Source organism: Schistocerca gregaria, chromosome 6 (genome assembly GCF_023897955.1).
Source record: "Schistocerca gregaria isolate iqSchGreg1 chromosome 6, iqSchGreg1.2, whole genome shotgun sequence".
Lineage (NCBI taxonomy): Eukaryota > Metazoa > Arthropoda > Insecta > Orthoptera > Acrididae > Schistocerca > Schistocerca gregaria.
In genome coordinates this window covers 412,208,112-412,232,639 of record NC_064925.1, presented here as the reverse complement: position 1 = coordinate 412,232,639, position 24,528 = coordinate 412,208,112, and the positions used below count along the sequence as shown (strand labels likewise).

At 41.1% G+C, this 24,528-nt stretch overlaps 1 pseudogene; it reads left to right on the top strand.

Annotated features, from left to right (window-relative positions):
* The first annotated feature begins 2,857 nt into the window (after positions 1-2,857).
* Positions 2,858-2,975, top strand: LOC126279174 (5S ribosomal RNA; annotated as a pseudogene).
* The last annotated feature ends 21,553 nt before the right edge of the window (positions 2,976-24,528 follow it).

Sequence of the window (24,528 nt, the reverse complement as noted above, 5' to 3'; positions counted from 1 at the left end):
AAATTCTAGAATCTGAATATATCGAAAGTCGTCTGTATGTTATGTGCATGTACTTAATCACAAACCGACTTTTATTCCTAACAACAAACAGTGCAAACAGTAAGTATAAAGATATACTGAGATATTTAACTACTTAAGTATGACTGTGCTTAGGCTACACTGCTTGAACCTGCAAAATACAGAACTCATATAACCTAAACCAGCTAACCAGGACAAGGAAACGAAGCACTGTCTTCTTTGGCACCTACGCAGTTAAGATCTGATATATTAGTCAAAATGTCGCTGACCTTCCACACTGCTAAGTTCCTATTCGTTGTTAGCACACTTAACTTTTTTTTAAGACGTAAACAAAACTAATACTCACTCTATAACTTGAAGAAGAAGTGAAGTTATATCTGCTGATACTTGACAACCATTTCTTCCTCGTTGGTTCATCCTCCGGATATGTAAACACAGTTGCTTTTGGTCCACCGTCTTATTTCCTCTACAATTCGGTACAGAGGAACAAAACGGCATTTTACAGGCAACGAAATTTTCACAGGTAAGAAAAACAGATCACCATATTAGTGTACAGAAAGTAAACAACCAAATCACGTACACCAACGCACGAACACCATTCACTATAATAGTACCTGGGTATAAAAATTACGAACAACTTCAGTTGGAAAGACCACATAGATAATATTGTGAGGAAGGTGAGCCAAACGTTAAGTTTCATTGGCAGGACATTTAGAAGATGCAACAAGTCCACTAAAGCGACAACTTACACTATAATCGTTCGTCCTCTGTTAGAATATTGCTGCGCGGTGTGGTATCATTACCAGGCGGTACTGACGGAGGACATCGAAAGGGTGCAAAAAAGGGCAGCTTGTTTTGCATTATCACGTAATAGGGGAGAGAGTGTGGCAGATATGATACGCGAGTTGGGATGGAAGTCATTAAAGCAAAGAAGTTTTTCGTCGCGGCGAGATCTAATTACGAAATTTCAGTCACCAACTTTCTCTTCCGAATGTGAAAATATTTTGTTGAGCCAACCTACATAGGTAGGAATGATCATCAAAATAAAATAAGATAAATCAGAGCTCGAACAGAAAGATTTAGATGTTCGTTTTTGCCGCGCGCTGTTCGGGAGTGGAGTGGTAGAGAGATAGTATGATTGTTGTTCGATGAACCCTCTTCTAAGCACTTAAATGTGAATTGCAGAGTAATCATGTAGACGTAATTGTAGAATAGTGAACTGACGGGAAACTCGCCGCACGACTGTTCACAAGCACTGTTCCATGAAGCTGTTGAAGAAGGGACTAGATGTGTAGCCATCTTGTGACGTCACGCACTACGTGGACGGCCTTTCTGTTACAGGGGGTGCTGCTCGAGCACCGCCACCTTGCGTTCTGAGAGCCTTGTTTCTTTCTTACTCGCGGTAGGCACTCCCTTATATCCCAAGCCGGTCCAAGCTCCAAGACAAATCTCTGTACTAGGAAATCGATCGTACTCATGTCAGAGACACTACTGGCACCCGTCCCACCACGGGTCGGGTCCATTAAAGATAGTTAAAAACTTTTTGCAGATTGCGGAACGCTTATCTGAGACGTTATGTTTTCTGATCAGGACCTTCTGTCGTATTTGAAACTCAGTTCTCCTAACAGTCTTCTTATACGCCTTTTTTTTGTAGCCTCAGCAGCCTGTCTAATGTTCTCCACCGCTAAGTCCATGATTACTTGGAGCCGGAATCTCCACTCTTTCGGACAGGAAACTGCCTCTTTGATTTTACTACGCGTTTCCTTGTGTTTCAGTACCGAGATCTGGGGTAGCATGATCGATGTGTGTGGAAGTTTGTTGAGTATGCCCTGAAACGATTTAAGATGCGTGTTCCACGTTTTGTGACTGCTGCGACAGTAAATGTTACAAGTTCCCTTAACAAGCGTTCCGCTGGGATACAGCTCGGTTGGCACACTGAAATGAATATCGGCTTTACTTTCGAGAGAAACTGCGACCCATCCTCTGAAACTATCCGCTTCCCCGGTCGTTCTTCTCGCAAAAAGTTTTTAGCTAAATCCTTCACCACAGTATTTCCATTTGCCATCCTCAGTAGTGTACAGGAGACAAACTTGGTCGTTAGTTCCATAGCCACCCTTACATAAGGAAAGCCTCATAAAGGACGGATTACTGGCCCGTACAAGTTGACAGTGGCGATGCCACACAGTTTTGTGGGCAGTACTAAGTGGAAAACTGCAGCGTACATCACTGAGGCTGGTTTGGCTCGCTGGCTTGGTCCACTTACTCTAAGAAAACTGGGTGTTCGTCTCAGTATGTCGTTAAAGTAGCATATCTCATGGTGTTTTTTAAAGCTCTTACTTTGCGCTGAAGATCCCGTAACCCTAGTGTATGTACCACACTAATTTGTGCATGAGTACATCTAGACTTCGGAGTTGTCACCGTGGATCGTCTGGACGACGTATTTTAAAGAGAATGCTGTCTCACTAAGTAGAAATGACGAATCGCCGCATTGTCTCGATCGTCCCATTCTTGTTTAACGTCTATCAACACCTAATCTCTGTCCTGCTTGTGTGCAGTGTTCCTGAGGCAGGCTGTAACAGCATTTTCTCCAACTTCCCTTTTTACATATTAGAAGCTGAAGTTTTTCCATCATCACCATCTTCTGCACGTACTAATCCTACGGGTACACCTGAGAGGGCATCTGCAATGATGTTTTTGTCTCTCGTAACGTACTCCACTGTAAATCGAAATTCTCAGAGGTACAGTGCCAACCGCGTCAGTCTCTTGGGCGACAGCTTAGCGGTCTTCAAATACTGGAAAGCTCGGTGATCGGTAAATAACCTTGTCGTTCGACCAATAGGGCAACGGCCTTGCCGCAGTGGATACACCGGTTCCCGTGAGATCACCGAAGTGAAGCGCTGTCGGGCGTGGTCGGCACTTGGATGGGTGACCATCCACGCTGCCATGCGCTGTTGCCATTTTTCGGGCTGCACTCAGCCTCGTGATGCTAACTGAGGAGCTACTCGACTGATCAGTAGCGGCTTCTGTGTGCTGACTCCACGCCGCTCCTACCAGCATCCTCCATTGAGGATGACACGGCGGTCGGATGGTCCTGGTAAGCCACTCGTGGCCAATAGGGTAATACTAGAATTTGGTAAACACCTACACAATTGCCAGCGCCAAAAATTCCGTGAGAGAGTAATTTCTCTCACAGAGGGTGAGCCCCCTGTCTGCGAAAGAAATCATTTTCCAAGAGGATGGATAGGTGATGTCCTCTGGTTTGAAGAGAATGACGCCCAAACCAAAGAATGAACTGTCAGTCATGACACAGAAATCTATCGACAGGTCGGGGTGTGCAAGAATCGGAGCCTTGACTAATGCCATGGAGCATTTTTCCAGTCAGGTCACGAAGACGTGGTGTGGAGACACAGTTCAGATTTTTTTTTTAAGTTTGTGGTAAGTTCGTATGGGATCAAAATGCTGAGGTCATAGCTCCCTAGGCGTACAACCTACTTAATCTAACTTGAAGAAACTTACGCTAAGGACATCACACACACCCATGACAGAGGGAGGACGCTAACCTCCGATGGGACGTGCCATACGAACCGTGGCACTACGCCCAAGACTGCACGGTTACCAAGTTTAGATTCACAAAGCGCTTGTAGAAATTATATAATTAGAGAAAACCATGTAATTGTTTTTTATAAGTTGGAGTTGCACATTCCGCAATCGCACAAATCTTGTCCGTGTCAGACTGTATCTCATCGGCAGATACGATGAGTTCCAGGAATCTGCCAAATTGTGACTTGTCTAAGTTCAAAGCCACTCCCATATGTTCAAAGGCTTCCAATAATCAATGCACCTCTTCACTGTGGACATCCGATGACCTCACCGCCACTAGAGTTTGATCCACATAGATTCCTATGCCTGTTCGTAAGTCTGTAGGAATTATGGTGTTCAAGCATCCAATACAAGCAGCTGACGATGTATTTAGCCGAAACGGAAAGCGTCTGAACTGGTAAGTATTCTCATAAATTTATCTTGTACACTCTTATTCATGCTCTTGATTGATTCAGGTGAGAGCAGGAAATGATATATATACTGACACAGTGCACATATACGTATTAAATATGCGTGTGGGGCTCCGATAATTACCCGAAACTAAGTAAAATGTGAAGTTAAATAAAGATAACATAGCTAGTATCCACTATAGACACACTCAACCATTCAGCCGTTTTTTAAGTAGTTTGCAGTTTATGCCAAGAACTGAAGTGCTAGAGGTGGGTACACTAAGTTAAATGTTTAGCAAAATGATGAAGAGGCTCATGTGGGCACCCTTCAATTTGATATTTATAATGCCGGGAGATAAAAACAACAATGGTCTTAGTCCACTGCTTCACCCATGGACACTGAGTTTATTCTGGTATATCACTCCCTGTATTTCTAGTAAGTCACGTTTCCTTCACGCTCAACCTACTCGACTATTCTGTGCCTTTTGTCCGCCAGAGCTTCGCATTGGAAGATTAGATGTGCAGTTTCATCTTCCTCACCACGTAGTCCACACTTAGTGGCATTTTGCTCTGTATCCATCCGGTGTAGATGTTTTATGAATTTCTATGGCCAGTCTGAATTCTACCATGAGTTTGATATGTTTTCTGTTCAAGTTCATTATTATAGAACTCCTATTGAAACATAGATTCGGCGACATTGGCTTGCCATGCTATTGATTTTGGATCGTATTCCAATAAACGTGCTGGCTCCTGATTCAGTTTTGTAGTTTTGGTGGTACTGTCACCTTACGTGATGACAGGTTCCTGTCAAATAATCAGAGTCATTGCATCTCTCCTGGTCATTCTATTATCTTGTTCATTGCCATTAATTCCTGAGAGACAAGGGGCCCAAAGCAAGTTCGCCTGTTACTTTCCCCTACTCTGCCAATAGCTACATCGCAATCTGCAATGATCTTTCATGTCGATGCAGGGCCTGACAGATATTTTGCAACTGGTTAGCAATCAGAATAAATGAATAACATCCCCATTACATTTTTGTTTTTGTATGAAATTTAGCCCTACTTTAACTCCCACTCTATAAAAGAAATTTACGTTTTTCGAGAACTATGTCCTTACGGACTGTTATCCACCTTAAACTCATATGCTAAACTTTGACAAAACATAACCAAATTTGAACTGAACTCTAAGTGGTCTGAGTACAACTTCTCTTTATATCAAATGCGAATCTGAAGTAAAACAGTTTTATGGCCCTAATCAAAAGTTCCCTTTATCTCGCGTCTTCACAACTGTTGCTGATCTCTCGAAAGCAGAACAGGAAACAGCAAGTAGTCAGCGAACTGTTAAAAAAAAAAATTAGCTGTGTGTGAAATAGTATGGGGCTTAACTGCTAAAGTCATCAGTCCCTAAGCTAACACACAACTTAATCAAAATTATCCTAAGGACACACACACACACACACACACACACACACACACACACACACACACACACACACACCCATGCCCGAGGGAGGACTCGAACCTCCCGCGGATCCAGCCGCACATTCCATGATTAAATAGGTAGCAGTTAAGCTACTATATTCAAGCTGTTACATACTGCATGGTGTAGTGTGAACATGGATTTAAAACGAGTACAATGTTAATCGAGAGTTTCTAAAAATCTCGTACATCTTAGTCAGTTGAAATCTTAATGCATGAATCAGGCAAGTGTGGTCCTCATTCTATCAGCTCTGTGAAATTGAACAGAGTTATCTAGCTGTCAATGATCATTTCTACAAATCAAATTTCCTCTCTCTCTCTCTCTCTCTCTCTCTTTCTCTTTATATACATATAAGGAGAGAGAGAGAAAATATATACATAGCGAGAGAGAGGAAATGTGTATATTTAGCTGACAATAATCAGAGAGAGAGAGAGAGAGAGGAAATTTGATATAAGCCAGCTGCAATGTCTGTCTGATTTGTAGAAATGATCATTGTTAGCTAGATACCTTTGTTCACTTGCTCAGAGCTGAGACAATGAGCACCCCACTTGTCTGATTCACACATTAAGATTTCAACTGACTAAGATGTTCGAGTCTTTACGATGTATAATATACATATATACCATTATTCAAAATTTATATTCATTTTAAATTTCAGTAATTATATCATATTCATCTTTGCTGTCCTTTACAGTACTTCTTTGTTCATACAGCAGACGCAATTAAAAGTCAACACATCACTACCAAATACGCCCGTCAATACCACACTTCTAATAACAATGTATCAGAATACAGAGAGGCCAAAACTTTTCCACGACAAGACCAAAGATTGTTTAACACTAACGTAACTTGCTCTCTCTGTAACGTGGATATCGGTGACACACAAAAATCAAAATGCGTTACAGCCTTACAAATCTAGATACCACGATCCTTGTTGTACCTACGCAAATGCTCCTCCATGCATACCCTAGCAGCGGATACTTCCGCCTGTGGCCAACTTCCCTAGAGAGACTGCTCCCTCTATTCTAGGCTGTGCCCCATTTACTCGATTCCCAGCGGGTTTATCTATTTTCGACCTGTCAGCAAACCAGACTATGTCTCCTGAAAGGTGTCGTGGCTCATTCTTCGACTGGACCGCGCTAGGTAGCCGAAGGGTGAGAGGCGCCTTGCCACAGATCGCACGGCTCCTCCCGTTGGTTGTTCGAGTCCTCCCTGGGACATGGCTGTGTGTGTTTTGCTCGGCATAAGTTAGTTTCACACTTTGCCACTTTCACTGGGTCTAGCACCTCATGCTCAGTAGAGTGCTAGCTAGATAACAGCTAACTGGACAAGTAATATGAAGAAATTCCCGCTCGTCAGCCTCCGACGTTTCTGCATTAGAAGCGTAGCTACAAGCGTATAAATAATAGAAATTTGTTGCTCGAAGCATTGAGCTTTCGATCAACGAAGTGCAAGTTGTCTACAGTCCAGATGGGGGAAGTGCATCCTCGCGACCTCCTACGGACATGGACTTTATCCAAAACCAACCTGGCCGATCCCTGGAGGTGGTTACCAGGGCTTTTCTGCTCAGTAATCGACATCTGTTGTCGCTACTGCCCCAATTGTGTGATTTGAAGACTACAACTAAGAGCAGGGGCGGATACCCAGCAGGGCTCTGGGGGATCTAGGGGGCTCACCACCGTTCTCCCCGCTGGTGGGACGCACGGCGTCGCCTGCTGGTGAGCAGCTCAGCAGCACCGTAGCTGCCACACATGACCCAGGCCAGCAGATGTCACCGGCGGGTAGGAGCGTCGGCGTATTCCGTGATCGGCTGTGTTTGCAACCACAGAGTGCGGCCATGAAAACAGCTGGAGTGCTTATAAGGCTGCTTTAATAAACATCTCTCAGTACCACCACAGTCCGACTATAAGCGCCAGCGTAAATCTGTCCTCGCCCTCAACATTCTTCTCACCGACTATGAGGCAGACATTCCAGGAACTGGCCCTCTCATTACAGTTGGCGTCCGAAAGCAGTCGTTGCACTTCATGGTACAGGTTGTGTGGTGAAGTGTTATTCCAGCATAAATAACTCACAGTTTGGCGATAAAAGTGATTTTTGGTAACTCTTAAACTCAAACGCTGAAAAATGCAGAAAGACTCGGTAATTTAGTAAATTACGTACGTGGCATATCACCAGTTCACAAGGATTACCTTAGCACAATGGGGTTGAGTAACTCATAATTTGTTTATATTTAATTCAGTAGTTTTCTCAGTTATGTGATCTAATTTGTGGAGTGCTGGATACAGTATGATTAAGTTTACGTTTGTGAAATCACGTGAATCCTTGAACGTATCATTGCTTATTTTGAAACCTTTCAGGGCACGCATAACCGTGCACTAAGGCTGTGCAGCTGCATGTTTTACATGTACACATGTTCAACATGTGTCTCGCTATTGTTCAGAGTGTAGATGGGTAACACGGGAAAAATAACTTATAAGGTTTCTTTATTTGTGTTTCTGGTACTAATTACAGTAGATGTAAACTACGAAAAATAGCAGAAACATTTGCTGATAGTAATACAGAGCTTTTTGCTGCTGTAACAGAGCAAGTGCGGGTGTTAACAGAGGAAAATTTTTATCAGAAGCAGGAGCACGAGGACCCCCTTTGTAGATTTGTGTCTGTAGAAGCAATTCACGTTCAGTCACCGCGTGTGTCAGGAGAAAATAAGGTGTATTTGGGCGTAGGTTCTCCATTTTTTGATCCAACAATAGCCTCACTTATCAGTCTCTTTCTAGCTAGTACACCGGATGGTGTATCGATTTTCATTAACCCACAGAATATCAAGCCATTTTCAGTAACATGAACTACAAAGGGCTGAGGTGGAGGGAGGTATTTTGTTCCCACCACAAAAAATTTAAAAAATAAATAAAATTCATTACTTGTTCTTGAATTACTTTACGAACATACTTTTGAATGATCTACTGATGCATAATCAGGATCCAGAAATATAATATTTCTTTTAAAGCTGTTTTCAAACATGTATTTCTATCTTTCACTTATTTCGTCACTGAAGTTTACTAAGTCTAACTATCTTGAGAGAAATTAATAATAAAAGTCGTTATAGTACTAATGAAGTACACTTCACTATAATTTAAAAAAAATACAAAAACTTGAGGTAATATACTAATAGCTTAGGCAAATAACATAGTTTTGTGAGAAGTATTATTCACCACTTTCTTCGGAAGCTAATTCTCACTTTGAACATACAATAGTCTGTTTTGTTGTGTTTACCACTTGTGTATCTCTTACAATTGTTGCAGATAGCTGTTGTGTTGTCCTTTTTACTTTTGAATGGCTTTCACAAACATGTAAATGACATCTACCTTCACATCCATGAGCTTCTTTTTCACCGAAGTTCTGCTTGATTTCCTGTCCGAGAATACACTCCATACATGAAACTACAGGATTAGGCAGTGCTGCAATATTTATAGCCCCCTCTTCAATATATGATTTCCTAAGCTGTAGTCTCAGTTTTTGAAGAAAAAGTCCTCGCTTATTAGATTTTTTCTTATTACAGTCCAGGAAGTTCAACAGAAATATTGTGTACTCTCTACTGCTACCATGTCCGCAAGAGTATAGAAAACAGACAGCGGCCACCTTCTTATAGCCATCATGGTTCAATGTTTCCTCGCCATTTGGTCTATCGAGTCAACTCCACCTTTATCCTCATTATAATATAAAGCTATAGCTGTTTTATTCTTAGTGTCAGTAGGTGAACCAATTGCTGCGTCAAACTGTTGAGATTATAGAAACAACAAATTCCTTGGGGATTTTCATGGAGGATAAAGAAGCCATTGTGACTGGAATATTTCCAGTACTAGTATCGCTGAAAGCTCATGGTAGCAGTATATACAAAACTTCCTGAAGTGTAGGATCACAAAGCTGTAACACATGACTTCTCCACAATAATAAGTAGCCCTATATAAGCCATGAATCAAAGTCTGTCTCTCTGGGGTATTTTCTGCCTCAATGCGACTTCATTGTTATGATTTTTATGATGTTGACTATTTCTGAAGGGTAAAACTTTAAAATGATTCTCTTATTGTTCCTGCTTTACCTACGTCTCTTATGCCTTCTCTGTCTGTCACCGTGTATTTTGCGCAACTCTTTTTCTAATATGAGAAGGTTTGGAGCAATAAATTTTTCCAGTGCTTGTAATATACTTATCACTAACCTCGCAAGCTGCCTCATCATCAGTATCAAGTGCCCAGAGTTTATCTTCAGCTTCTGTAGATACACTATGAATGTACATATCCTCGTGCAAAACACATTCCTCTTCAGTTTCACTCACTGCGTCCTCAGTTTCATAAAATTCAATTTTAAAATATTGGAAAATTTTTTTAAGGTCTTAAGGGACCAAACAACTGAGGTCATCGGTCCCTAAGCCTACACGCTACTTAATCTAACTTACCCTAACCTCTGACAGGAGGGTGGTGTGGTGCGGTGGGAGGGAGGAGGGAAATACACCGACTGTGTCAAGGCGCCTCAGACTGGGTGGCAAATTCAATTTGAGTATCTGTAGATTGTTCCAACATCTGTGGTATTTCTCCGTCAGTATGTAACTGTAAATACATTTTCAATCACAGTTTTTTCTAACACTGGACTAAGCGCCACTGGACAGGAAACAATAAAGAAGCAAAGGGAAATGAATCATTGTTGAGATCATTGTAGCTGTCAACCGAGAGAAATATAATGTCCATGTCTTCTAAGGTCACGTAATGCTATTATATTTGGAGTAAGACAATCGTTTTGGAAAGTCGCATCAACTACCAAGCGGGGAAGACTTTTGACGACCTGTCTTTAACTTCAATTTTCCGATTAAGCTTAAACGAAGAAATGTAACACAGTCATGGAATCTGGAAGAAGACTTCATTAAAGAGAATGTATATTTTTTTACAGAATTTTAAAATATAAAGCACCTGAGTAGATTTCAATATTTTCAAAAGGTAGGCATAAAGTACGCTCTGCCCTTCCACCCACCTCATTGGTATTGCAAGGGTTAATGATGTCACAGCTACTGCAACACTGAGGGGTTGATCAGACGAACAAATACTTCGTGTGACTAAATTTGCGTTTAACAGGAGAGGCCAATTCGTATGTGGTATACCATGAGATCCAAAGTAAAGCACAGTCGTTTCAGCTGTTGGCTGCTGGACTACGCCAGCTTTACAAAAAAAAAAACAAAATACCCTAGGAATTTGAACTGTGATAAGTCAATGGACATATTTTCAGACAGAATTCGCAAAGTTAACGCTCAACGTACGTGAGTAACCACAATGCAAAATCCAACAAAGTTTTATCACAGGAGGCTGCAGCTCCTAGAGATTTGGCGCAAGTTGAGGAAATATATTTTGTCATGAAGCAACGGGTAGTTCACATTTTATTCCCTTCTGAGGTCAAATGCTACAGGTGTGGACGAGAGGGCCATACACAGGAACAGTGGGAGCAACTAGAGTGTTACTCATGTGGGGAAATGGGCTACCTGGTATCTGAATGACGGAAGAGGAAGAACAGGAGGTATTGGGGTAAATAGCCACCAAACTGAAACAGTAAAACTTTGACCATCGGAAAGCACTCCTGATAGATCATAACACTGCACAAGACAGAGCACCGACGGAAAGATGCTTAGTGGGTGTAGTGGGTGGTGTGGAACAGAGGTTTCTTGTAGACCCGAAGGTACACGTGACCGTTATCAGTCTGCACTTGGTAAAAAAAGGGCGGCGGGACCACAACGATGTAAGTTACATGGGGTTGGCGATAGAAATGTTGAATTGTTGGGTACGATGATACGTGAGTTCACTATTACGGAAACTAAGTTTAAAGTGTATATGAGTGTTTTACCACGTATGGGTGAAGGATATTCTGGGATTCTCCGACTAAATTTTCTCGACAAACATTTTTCAAGGACTGAACTTTGGAAAAGCTCTTGAGCTCTCTGAAGCTTTGTTTCATTTTGGTAATACAGTAGCAAACGAAGCGACATCCCGCGGCTTACGTGTCATGAAGGTGATGCCAGCTAAACTGCAGTCAGGTTCGTTAAAGATTGTTCAGCAGGATAAAATAACCGCAGGTAGGGGAAAGACAGCGTGGGTAGCAGTGGGTACTGAATTACCTTGTGGGTCGTTGTACGTGGTTGAGCTCAAGTAATGGACAGTTGGATGTTTCACATCGTTTTGTGTGCAGAAGCATAGCGCACTGAGTAATGTTAATTTAAATATTTGGTTCCCGTTAGTACAGCTAACTTTGACAGATCCGAAGCTAATCTGTAATAAGGTACAGTGATAGAAAAAGACATCGATAGGTGGAGTTTCGGTAGAAGCCATAAGCAAGGAGTAAGCGAGAAACTGAGTCACTCGTAGGACAGTAATCGTACAAGCACGGAATATTGAATTTTAGCGACTTTTTTTTATTTAGATGCGGTGTTACCAGCAACACTAGTAACTCAGAATTGTATACAGTTAAGGGATTGTACTCCAGTTTATAGCGAACAGTATCGTGTGGTGGGACACTTACAAGCATTAACAGAAGAGATCATTGAACAGCTATTACGAGATGGGATCAAGAACATAGTGACAGTTGCTGAAACACAAATATTGTAATCATCCCTAAGAAATCATTCGATAGGATTGAGAAATATTTGTTTTTCTGTGATTATATATGCTTATCAAAGCCTTATTATTACGGAAATCTTCGATAATTTGGGTGAGCGTCGTTACTTTATCGCAGTTGATGTCGGAACTGGTTACTGTCAATTAAAAATAGCTTCAGAACATGGGCCATAGACATCATTTACCGCGCCTTGTAGACATTATCAATATATGGGGATACTATTCGATTCAAAAATGCACCTGAAACTTTACAGGAGTTATTAGACTGAGTTTTATGAGGGTTAAATCCTAAAGCTTATGTCATCCATTTAGATGACTTAATCGTCTACTCAACCGTTATACCAGAGGATGTTCTTGTTAGGCTTCAGTAAATAAGTACCAGTTTGCTCAAACTCGAGTTAAGAATCTGTGTCACATAAACAGGGAGAGTAGTGTGCAGAGTGGTCTTACTTTTACAGAGGCAATTCAAAGTTTTCCAGCACCATGGATGACCGAACAGATGGAGTCGTTCTTCGGTTTGTTCAACTACTACTTTAAATTCGCAATGGATTTCGTGAATTTGTTAGTTAGTTAGTTAGTTAGTGAGTTTCATGTTCACGGGTCATTTAGTACAATAAATCGTAATGTGGAATGAGTTATTTTACATACACATCGTAAACATGGCCACAGGCTGAACATTTACAACTTTTTGTTTTTCCCTAAAATACAAAGATGTGAGTTAGTAATTCCTACCCACCACCTTTTTCACGTTGCAATAGAAATTCTTTATCCGAAAAGAAGAAATTTACAACAAGAAAGTTTTTCAGTTAGTTTTCGAATTTTATGTTGCATTCTGTCAGACATTTTGTATTGCTATGCAAGTGAATATCGGAACACGTGAGGCAATACTGACCCTACGACTTATCTTAGAAGCTAGACTAAGGAAAGGCAAACCTAAGTTTCTATCATTTGTAGACTTAGAGAAAGTTTTTGACAATGTTGACTGGAATACTCTCTTTCAAATTCAGAAAGTGGCAGGGGTAAAATACAGGGAGCGAAAAGCTATTTACAATTTGTACAGAAACCAGATGGTAGTTATAAGAGTCGAGAGGCATGAAAGTGGAGCAGTGGTTGGGAAGGGAGTGAGACAGGGTTGCAGGCTCTCCACGATGTTATTCAATCTGTACATTAAGCATGCAGTGAAGGAAACAAAAGAAAAATTCGGTGTAGGTATTAAAATCCAAGGAGAAGACAAAAACTTTTGCTATTTGGGGAGGAAAATAACTGATGATGGTCGAAGTAGATAGGATATAAAATGTAGACTGGCAATGGCAAGGAAAGCGTTTCTGAAGAAGAGAAATTTGTTAACATCGAGTATAGATTTAAGTGTCAGGAAGTCGTTCATGAAAGTATTTATATGAAGTTTAGCCATGTATAGAAGTGAAACATGGGCGATAAATAGTTTAGACAAGAAGAGAATAGAAGCTTTCGAAATGTGGTGCTACAGAAGAATGCTGAACATTAGATGGGTAGATCACATAACTAATGATGAGGTGTTTAACAGGATTGGGGAGAAGAGAAATTTGTGGCACAACTTGACTAGAAGAAGGGATCGGTTGGTAGGACATGTTGTGAGGCATCAAGGGATCACCAATTAAGGATTGGAGGGCAGCATGGAGGGTAAAAATCATAGAGGGAGACCAAGAGATAAATACAATAAGCAGATTCAAAACGATGTAGGTTGTAGTAAGTACTGGGAGATGAAGAAGCTTGCACAGAATAGATATATAAGAATTTTGAAGTTATCATCCTATTCATTATTTCCTTATTGTGTGTTACCGTTATCATTGATGTAGTACCTCTAGATAAGCAGAGCTGAATATGTTGTGCTGTTTCAAAATTTAGGGTGAGACCATTCGCAGAAAACCAGTGAATGACACTGTTAAAAATATTGTTTATTCTTTGTTCTTGTTCTGTATGTATGCTTGGACTGATCTCAGTACCGATGTCGTCTGCAATAAGAACTAATTCTGTTTGTTGTATATTGGACCAAAGATCGTTCACATTTGTGAGGAACAACAGTAGACCTAAGTCTGCGCCTTGAGGAATCTTGTCCCTGGCCTAAAATTCTTGAATTATTAAGCACAACGTTCTGCATTTAAGTGGTTAGATATGATATTATGCATTGGTTGGCTATATAATCAATCTCACAAAATTTCAATTTACCTAGGAGACTATTGTGATTCATGCGGTCAGAGGCCTTAAATAGGTCGCAGGAAATACAAGCCGATGCTATTTAATTTTTAAATCATTGCATAACTTGGCGAGCACCTCTTCTGAAACGCAAACTGATTTTCTGAGGACATAAAATCTATTCTAGAAATAGTCACCTTCTCAAATTTTTTTTTTTTTTTTTTTTTGAAATGATGTCACCAGTGAAACAGGTTGCTTGCTAAGTTAGTGAAGCTAAACATATTTCCGATAAGACCAGATTTATTATACGGAAACAAATATGTAGTACACTATTGGGAGCAGCATCAAAACCTGATGACCTTTATTTTTGAGATAACGTACTGTTCTCTTAATTATATTACTCGCAAAGAGTGCAATGTTTTAGGGGAAGGAGGAGTGGCAAGTAGTGTCAGAGAAACTGGAGGAGGCTATGATTTCCGATACCGTATTGGTTCTATCAGGTTTTAGAAAATGGTTCATTGTCTCTTATGATGTTTGGAATGTGTCAATGGGATGTATTTTGTGTCAGATGTTTGAAGGACAGGAGTCGTTAAATAATGCGTAACGTAACAACTCAACAACAGAAGTGTTAACCGTCATATGCGATTTACTCATTTCTGGTGTTCTTGTCTGATAAAAGATTTAAAGTTTATCCTGCTCATGCCACAATGAAATGGTTGTTTGGTCTACGAGGCTCGTCTACTGCTTTGTCACGCTTTGTTCTAAAGTTCAATAAGTGTGATTATGAGGTTATCCACACAAATGCAGATACATTAATTCGCAAAGCAGCCATGCTAAGTACACTGGAATAGTGTCTATTGGAATAGCAGCAATCCAAGGCACATAGTAAAGAGTGTCAGTCTTTTAAGTCACAGCAGCATTTTATTATGCCTGAAGATTTACTGTACACAGTTCCAAAAGAAAGTGTTAACAGGCACAAGAGCATGTTTTTTCAGATCATGGCGACCTACGCTCAAGAGATAGGCGTACTGCGGAATGGTTTTGGTGGGGAACAAGAAGAGTGGCGTGGTGAAATATGCCAAAGACTGTGTACCATGCGCGCCGGGAGTTGCTGATTCGCACCAGAAAACCCCTTCGCAAAGGTTACGAGAGGCGTCGAAGCCATTTTAAATACTTGTTTTAGACATTTGCTAACCACAGCCAGAACACCTGTAAAGAATACGTATGTGGTTACGATGATCAATGTTTCGCGTTGTATCTAGTAAGGAAAGCAATTCCGGGATCAAAAGGTATGTAGTGTAGCAGAAGTTTTTATTAACAATTGGATGCTGAAAATTGGAGTGCTTGATACCAGAGCTATAGACAGTGGTACGAACATAGTTTCGGTACCTACAACCAGCTGCGCCGTGTGTTGCATATTCGGAAGATACGAACTAACCCGTTCTACTCACAAACTAAAACCACGTTAGAGCGCGAGCATAAGACCATTTCTAAACTGCTAAGTTTTTACGAGAATGCCACACATGAGCACTGAGATATGCATTTTCCATATGTACTTTTCGCGAACAAACCAAAGATTGATACGGGAGTTGTCATAACACTATTTGAGGTACAGGATGAAAATGTCCACTCATTTTGAATTTTTAGGTACCAAATCGCTAGCGAATTTCGAACCAACGAATAATTTTGCGAGAAGAAACGTGCAAACCCCGTAGACAAAAACTCTGGAACCCCAGGATCAGCTAAATAGGCGCACTGGCAGGCTGGCGTAGTATCGCAGAGGGCAGTGTGTGTTAATTACTAGCCCCTATATACCAAAGAGAAAGACTAATAAGCTCTTTACGAAATATCACGAGCCGTACGAGGTCGTGGAAATGATCTCAGCTGTTAACGGAAAGGTACCGAAACGTCTACCCTGCATGTCAGTCTGGTGGAACAGTTTAAGAGGACTTTGGTTGCTTTGACCAATTAGGTGCAGCTGGTGGAAAGAAGGAACCTCAGCGTTTAGAACAGCTTAAGCACAAGTCCTGCCTATGGTCTGAGGTCACTGATTTCACATTATTTGAAATATTATGCTTGTGTTAGATTTATTCTTGATATTTGTGTTATGGGTATTATTTACATTGTGCTGTGTTCAGGTGGATTTATTTATTTGATGTCATTGCCTCAGGTGTTTCTTTTTATTACTTCATGGTCTTTGTCTGGTTTTTGCTACTGTTCTTCTTGTTGCTATTTGTCGTTAGTTACTAGTTTGGGGAATAGGATGGGGATGAGAGATGGTTCCTTTCCTCAGGTGGCGACTCTGTATGACATCCTGTATAATGGGAATGGTCCTGGGTTTGCCATACATCGTCTGGAGAATGCTTAGCTGTCGTTCAAACGTTTTTGGAGGTATGTTTTTCTCTGAGGCAGTCAGATGCCTTCCTTATGTGACATCAGTGGACATTGAAATCAACAGATCAGAGAAATGAAATTCGTAGGCTGCTAGATTTTGTTTCGGATTGATTTAGTGAGGCACAGGAAAGTCACGGATTTTAGGGACGTGCTGAAGGAGTATCGCAATCACAGTAAATTCAGAGCACACTAATCACAGCTAGTAAATATTGTCCGCAACCTGTTGTTTGTAGGAAGAGTAATTGGTTAAATACGGGAGGTAAATTAATAAAAACGCTGTCCGTGACAGCGGATTAGGAGAAGGTTCCGAAATTAAATGATGCACTTGGTGATTTTCAGAAACTGGCAATTTCTGTGAAGACTGCCGTGGGATGGCATTCATCTTGTGAAGGGTTTCCCTCTTAGGTGTACACTCACTTGTACGTCTGTCATTACACTAACGCGGAATTCACTGCATAGGCCACAAGGGCCAATACGGTTGTTACACTTGCAGAACTTAGAGCACTTTTATGCATCCCTTAACCCTGAACTTACACATTCATTAGACATATTAATTGAATCAAAGCAGGAGAAAATTTCAGTGGAGCGGATGTTACATCTTGTCCAAACCATTCAAGAAAATCGACAAATCATGATTGCATAGATGATTTTAATCAAACAAGATGTCGTGTCTTTACTAGGTATTTGCATATTTTATTCATGCAATAATCGCAAAGTGCACAGCCTACAGATCAGTCGAGATACCCGTTGCCGGGCGAGAGTTAAGCCGGCAAGGGCCGTGCGAAGGTTTGATGGAAGTAGGAGTTTTGTTCAAGGCAGTATAAACATTACATTCAGGATTGTCTTGTAGTAAGGTCCTGGAGAACGCACTTTGAGAGTAAGCTCATGCTGGAAGTGGATAAGGAAGGACCCATATGGGACACCTCAGGTCTGGAAAGCTCGGTCCTGGAAGATTCGGGACGAATCCTTCGAAAGAGGGGATGTGTGTTGCACACCGAAAATGTTAGGTGCGCTAGTTGCGAATGTCTTAAACGTGTTATTCCCACACGCCGCTAGGCAGTAGAGGCAAGCGTGCCCGAAGTGCTAACTGAGTAAGCCGTTAGACTGCACTCTTGACATTACGACAAAACATTCCGGCCAGGCAGGGTTGCTACTCTAGGGACGGGCGTGCCACGTAGTACCTCAATGCCGAATCACAGTGTGACCAAGAGTGAGGTGATATTTTATATCACACACTTGCGCACTACGGAGAAACTCACGCGTTGCAAGTTTAACTGGTTGTAGGAACCCGTTCTCAGGGCACAGCGAGCTAGGAAAAGCTAAAAGCCAAGTAATATGAACTAAACATGCTCGTCATCCTGTAATAGGATTATGTTGAACGCGTAGTTGTATGGGTATAAGTAATTGAGCGTAGCAGTTCAAAGCATGAAGTAATGCCTCCATTATGTCTGCTTATTAAACAGGAGAGAATGATGGCCTTTTATGTTTCAGAGAAACCACGACGCTCCGTTGATGTCGGAAATCTGTTGGCAGCCTGGCAACGAGGCGAACCACGTCTGTGGCGTGATGGCTGCGGGGTTTCCGGGAAGTTTCGATGATGTGAGGAGCTTGGGCCCAGCCAGTCTCCACTTCCTGAGCTACTTCGGTCGATAGACTAGAAGATGTCTAAAGTCTGGCTGGGAGAGATGCGCACTCGCTTTCTCCTAGAAACCTAGACGTCTTTGACCACCAGCCACGCGGTATTAGCCAAGCGGTCTGAGGCGCTGCAGTCGTGGGCTGTGCGCTGGTGCCGGCGGAGGTTCGAATCCTCCCTCGGGCATGGGTGTGTGTGATGTGCTTAGGTTAGTTAGGTTTAAGTAGTTCTAAGTTGGAGGAAGCTGATGACCACAGATGTTGAGTCCCATAGTGATCAGAGCCATTTGAACCATTTTTCAAGCACAAATTGCGGCTAAACGGGGTGCTGTGTAAAACTGCTTCAACAGACCTCTGTCAGTGGTATGACTGCAAGTTCGGGTGTGAATCTGCCCACTCCCTCATCATTTCTCTCACCCATCCTGATACATAGCGACGCGGAATAGGCCGGGTCATTACAGTACGGAGACCATAGTTCTCCTTGAATTTGTTGTGGTGAGGAGGGCATTGTTCTTTTACATTTTTGACGTATATTGCAGCATACAGGATAATGTTTTTAGTTTGAGATCTTTTTTCTTGTGACATGAAACAATTTTTATTGTTAATTCGTGTACACAATTGTCTTGCATTTACGTTTAACGATGTTTTTGCTTATTGATTAGAATCATCTTCGTAGGAGGCAATAGTTCAAATGCAATTAGAGGGAGTCTTATCTCGAGTACGTATGGTACTCTAGAGCAAATGATTTCATTGTAGTGGGAAAAGTAAGATGAGCTTGCTTAATAAATTAGTGTTTTTTTCAAACTATCACCTCTACAATCACCTGTGTTTGAACAAGTTAAGGTTGTGAAGAAGTTTGAGTCTTGAGTTGCTTTTGTATTGTTAGAGCATGTCGGTTATAAAGGGATATAGGACCATTTCTATTTAATTTATTTGTTAAATTACTATTAGTATGTAATTGTACTTTAAAAAATTATATGTCTCGAGTGGACATGAGGTGGACTGTGCTCAGAGGCGGTAAGCTAGGGCTGCTTGTGCTTCTGTGATGATCAACGCAGGTTTTCCAATGAATAATTAATGTTTGTGGAGCGATAATGTAACTTTTAGTACATCATTCCAACAGAGATTTAATGTTTACATTGACATCTTTAGTTTGATACAATTTTTGAATCTAGTACTACTTGTGGTATTCTGTAAATGATTTACAGCTCGTGTTGATGAGCAATAGAGAAGTAATTCAGTTTCAAAACACAATTATAAAATTAATAATATGCTACTGTTCCACGAATTAGGGGACAAATGGTTCAAAGGGCTCTGAGCACTAAGGGACTTAACATCTGTGGTCATCAGTCCCCTAGAACTTAGAACTACTTAAACCTAACTAACCTAAGAACATCACACAACACCCAGCCATCACGAGGCAGAGAAAATCCTTGACGCCGCCGGGAATCGAACCCGGGAACCAGGGCGTGGGAAGCGAGAACGCTACCGCACGACCACGAGATGCGGGCAATTATGGGACAATTTGGAGTATAATGTTAAGGGGCTTAATTAAATGTTAGCAACAGAACTAGTGGAAAGGATCTTTGAGTAAAATTACAGACTACTAACAACTGGTTTAGTGATAACTTGCTGGCTGTTCCCAGTCAACAACAAGGTAGTGCTATTCTGCAATTTAGTGCAGAAGTTTGAATTCACTGTGGAAGACATTTCGAGGAGAGTTAGTGCACTCGGTTAAGGTAAGAAATGCAGAGAGGCTCTTTGCTGTGAAAAAAAATTACTGAGTTGTTTCGATAGAAGAGAATCTAGTAATCCTGCAGTGATCAGTAAGTAAGCAGAAGAAGTTGTTACAGGAAAATTTACAGGTTTCAGAGAATCGGCATAAAAGAGAGACTGGATTGACAGAATGTATGATTGCTCTACCCAGTTAAGAAGTAATTAGTTTAAAAATTTATTTTCCCTCATGCTACATTAATATAAGGTTTAAAAACAAATTTTAAAGTACGAAATATTATTGCAGAATCAATGTGCAAGAATTAGAAGGAGTCACATTAGACAAATACAAAGGTGGCTCCTTACACTTTTGTCGTTGCACAATCAGCTCTTAATGCTGATCTGAAAAGTGGTACGGTATCTTCTTGTGTAAATGATTCTGAAAAAGTTAGGACTTTATTCGCATTCAGAGTGTTTATTAGCCATAAAAAATTTAGTGAAATGTATTTTGTATTAATGGCATGATCCAATAGTAATCACTACAAAATTACTGTTCAATTTGGACATACAAATGATTTATCCTATATTAACCAGTTGCACAGAACTGTACTCTTAATCCTAAAACCCAATTTCTACACTACTACTCTCAAAGAACTCCCTTGAACTGTAGAATAAATTGCTTCTTAACCTGTTATACAACTTACTTCTAAAGTTGTTGAAACATGTATAGATTGGAGAGTATGTCAGCTTATTCAAAATGTTCAAACAGTTTACTTTGGGAAAGTTACTTATTTTCGTGAGTCTAATCTAGGAATGGCAAACCCTTTTTGTTTCTGGTATCATGATAGAGTATGTTCTCTCTGGTGTCAAAGTCTGCTATGTTGTTTTCAGCGAATATCAATGACGAAAAGAGATAAAGTTTTATCATCGTCATTATTTTTGTTTTAGTGAGGAAAGGACTGCATTGTTCCCTTGGAGTAACCTTATAATTATTTGTAGCACCTATTTCTGAATTAGTACTACGTCACTGACATGACATGAATGACCACATAACAACTGCCCATATATGTGTGAAGCTGAAAATGCCAAATTAAGCTGTGCCAAGATATTTATTTCTAACTGGGTCATATAATTTCTATACGAGGTAGGATAGCCTTGATATCTTTCTAAGGCATGATTAATGTGAGGTTGCTAGTTTAGTTTGGAATCAATATATTTTCCAAGCAACTGTCCAGATGTTTGGAGTTTCAGAGAATTTCAAATGGAGAGTAACAGGAGAATAATGAATTAGGTCAGTACTTGAATGAGATAGTTCGTAAAATTGAAAAAAAGTTTGGGGGTATTGTTACAGCAGAGGTCATGTGCTAGATAATGGTGATTTATATTCTGTTCATGAAGATGAATGAGATCCTATAGCTCGTTATGAAAGGAGGAGAATTCTTTACAACCATGCTCATTTTAATCATGATGCTGGAAACTGAAATGAGGCATCGTTTTCAATATAACAATTTCTTGCCTGTTCTAAGATTTCAAATATTTATAATGATATGAAATGGTACTGATCCTCATGCTTGACTAGAGCAGTTTGATGTTGTATTTTCTTCCACATGTCCAGCCGGTCACAGAACTGAGTTTGTATGTGGCTGTTTGGTAGGTGACCTCAGTACATGAATACTGATACTGACTAGAAACTGTGAGCCATATGATGAGTCTTATCAGATATTCCAGTTACAAGATATGTCTGAGGCAGCGCAAGACATAATCATAGGCATACTTGTGTATGAAAAATTCTAATAATACGGATTTTATAACTCCTGCTGCATTATTTGAGTGCATGGTGTGGAAAATAATTTTTTAACAATACTTACAGTCCTACTGAATTGAAATATAATTGACTTATAAAATTTACTCCCAAGTTGAGCCAGATTATTCTTCCTGGTCACATGAAAGGGTAGTTAGTGGGTTTTGAGATTTTGCTCCAAGAATTAGAATATGACAATGCTGAAGATACTGGTTGTGGTAGAAGCAACAGTAAGTTTTGTTATCCTAGTCCGAGACCACGGAGAAATTGGAATAGTGGTCACCAGCAATGTGATACATATTGTGATAGATATGGGAACGGAAAGTGGATGCATCAGAGCAATTATGTGATTGTAATTAAAGCAACAATTTTAGGAGAGGTAAAAGTGATTACTTTGGAAGACTTTTTCGTCATATCTAGTTGGTAAAGAGAATGGTAGTCACTGACATCGACAAGATAGAAACTAAAGATAATATTTTGTTGAGATACGCTCAGATTGTCTACAGAAAAATGTTCAAGTGGGTAGCCCATAGCCCAATAGCCACGTAATTGACAAGTGATGTGTGCAGCTGATTTGAGTGCTCAAAACGGGATGAAAAATGCCTATGAGTAACTGAATGTATTTAATTTCGTATGCTTTACTTACCTGTTGATAAGTGACAGTCAAGGAAATCTCAATTTTCTGAAGAGTCCAGCGTTTCAAAAATATTTTACCCTGATAATATTCTTCTCGGGTATGCAGCCGGATCGCAACGTCTTCAAGACACTATATTTCCGCGGTCCAACTGGCCGCCAGCTTCAGGTGAGAGTGCTGGTGCACGATCTCGCCGGAACTGACTTCCCAGCGCAAGCGGTGGCCTCTATATAGGCCGCAGAAGACCTACAACGCGTGCGCGAGAAGGTGCCGCAACCGCCCTCTAGCGTAGTAGATATACGCCGCCGCCAGTGACGGAAAGAGGCAAAATCGAGATATCGCTGTCAGAAATTAAAAAATAATAATGAAAATAATTTAAAATGTTATTCCGACGATAGAACCACGGACCGTTGTTTTTTAACGTCAGACAACACTGGGTCCCAAGTCTTACTTAAAAGAAAACCCTTGTCTCTATTAATAAGATTGTCAGATAACCGAATCTCTATGGATTCTTTTAAAATACAGTCCCAATAGCGAGATGCAGGGGCAACCATTTGTGTCTCGTCATATAGTATTTTGTGTCCCTCGGTGAGACAGTGTTCCGCCACTGCAGACTTCTCAGGTTGAAGCAGCCTTGTGTGCCGCTGATGCTCAACACATCGCTTCTGAATGGTTCGGATTGTCTGACCAATATAAGCCTTTCCACAGTGGCAAGGGATCTTGTAAACACCGGGCTTCCTCAAACCCAAGTCATCCTTAACAGAGCCAAGGAGCGCTCTAATCTTCGCTGGCGGACGAAAAATACTTTTGATGTGATATCTTTTCAGAATCCTTCCTATCTTCGAGGAAATGCTCCCAGCAAAAGGCAGAAAAGCTACCGATTTGCAGGTATCTTCTGGTGGTTCAGGCGAAGGTCCAAACTGGAAAGCACGACCGATCTGTTTATCTGTATAGCCATTCTGCTTGAACACAATCTTAAGATGTTCCAATTCTTGCGTCAAGCTTTCTCCATCTGAAATGGCATAAGCTCTTCTCGCCAACGTCCGCAGGACCCCCGTACGCTGGAACGATGGATGACAGCTAGAAGCATGTAAGTAACGGTCCGTGTGCGTAGGCTTTCGATAAACGCTCTGTCCCAGTGTCCCATCATCCTTTCTGTACACCAGAACATCCAGAAACGGAAGCTTTCCATCATTTTCCACCTCCATGGTAAATTTGATGCTAGGATGCAGGGAATTGAAATGATCTAGGAGGCGGTCCAGAGCTTCTCTCCCATGAGGCCACACCATAAACGTATCGTCAACGTACCTCCAGAAACAGGTTGGTTTTAAGGACGCCGTCTTCAGCGCCATGTCTTCAAAATCTTCCATAAAAAGATTGGCGACTATTGGGGACAAAGGGCTCCCCATAGCCACTCTGTCAGTCTGTTCAAAATATTTGTCATTGAATAAAAAGTACGTCGACGTTAACACGTGGCGACAAAGCCTGGTTGTTTCCTCATCCAGTTTCTCACCAATTAATTGCAAGGATTCTTCCAGAGGAACCCGGGTAAAAAGCGACACGACATCAAAGTTCACAAGCAAATCCCAGGGACTAAGAGAGAAGGACTTCAATCTCTGAATAAACACCATAGAATTGGAAATGTGATGTTCGCATTTACCGACGTGAGGGCCAAGAACAGATGCTAAATACTTGGCTAGATTGTAGGTAGGAGCACCCAAATTACTCACGATCGGACGAAGCGGGACCCCTTTCTTATGAATCTTAGGTAGACCGTATAATCTCGGTGGCACGGCAGCACCAGGACGAAGTTTTTTGAGAACGTCGTCAGGTAAAGAACTCTTCTTCAACAGTGAAAGCGTCTTCAGTTTTATCCGTTCAGTTGGGTCGCCCTGCAATGTTCTGTATGCTGAGTCTTCAAGTAAGAGGTCCATCTTTCCCAGATAGTCATCACGTGACAGAAGAACAGTTGCGTTGCCTTTGTCCGCTGGTAGAACTATCAGAGCTTCGTCTTCTCTAATGGACCGGCCGGCTGCCCTTTCGAGAGAG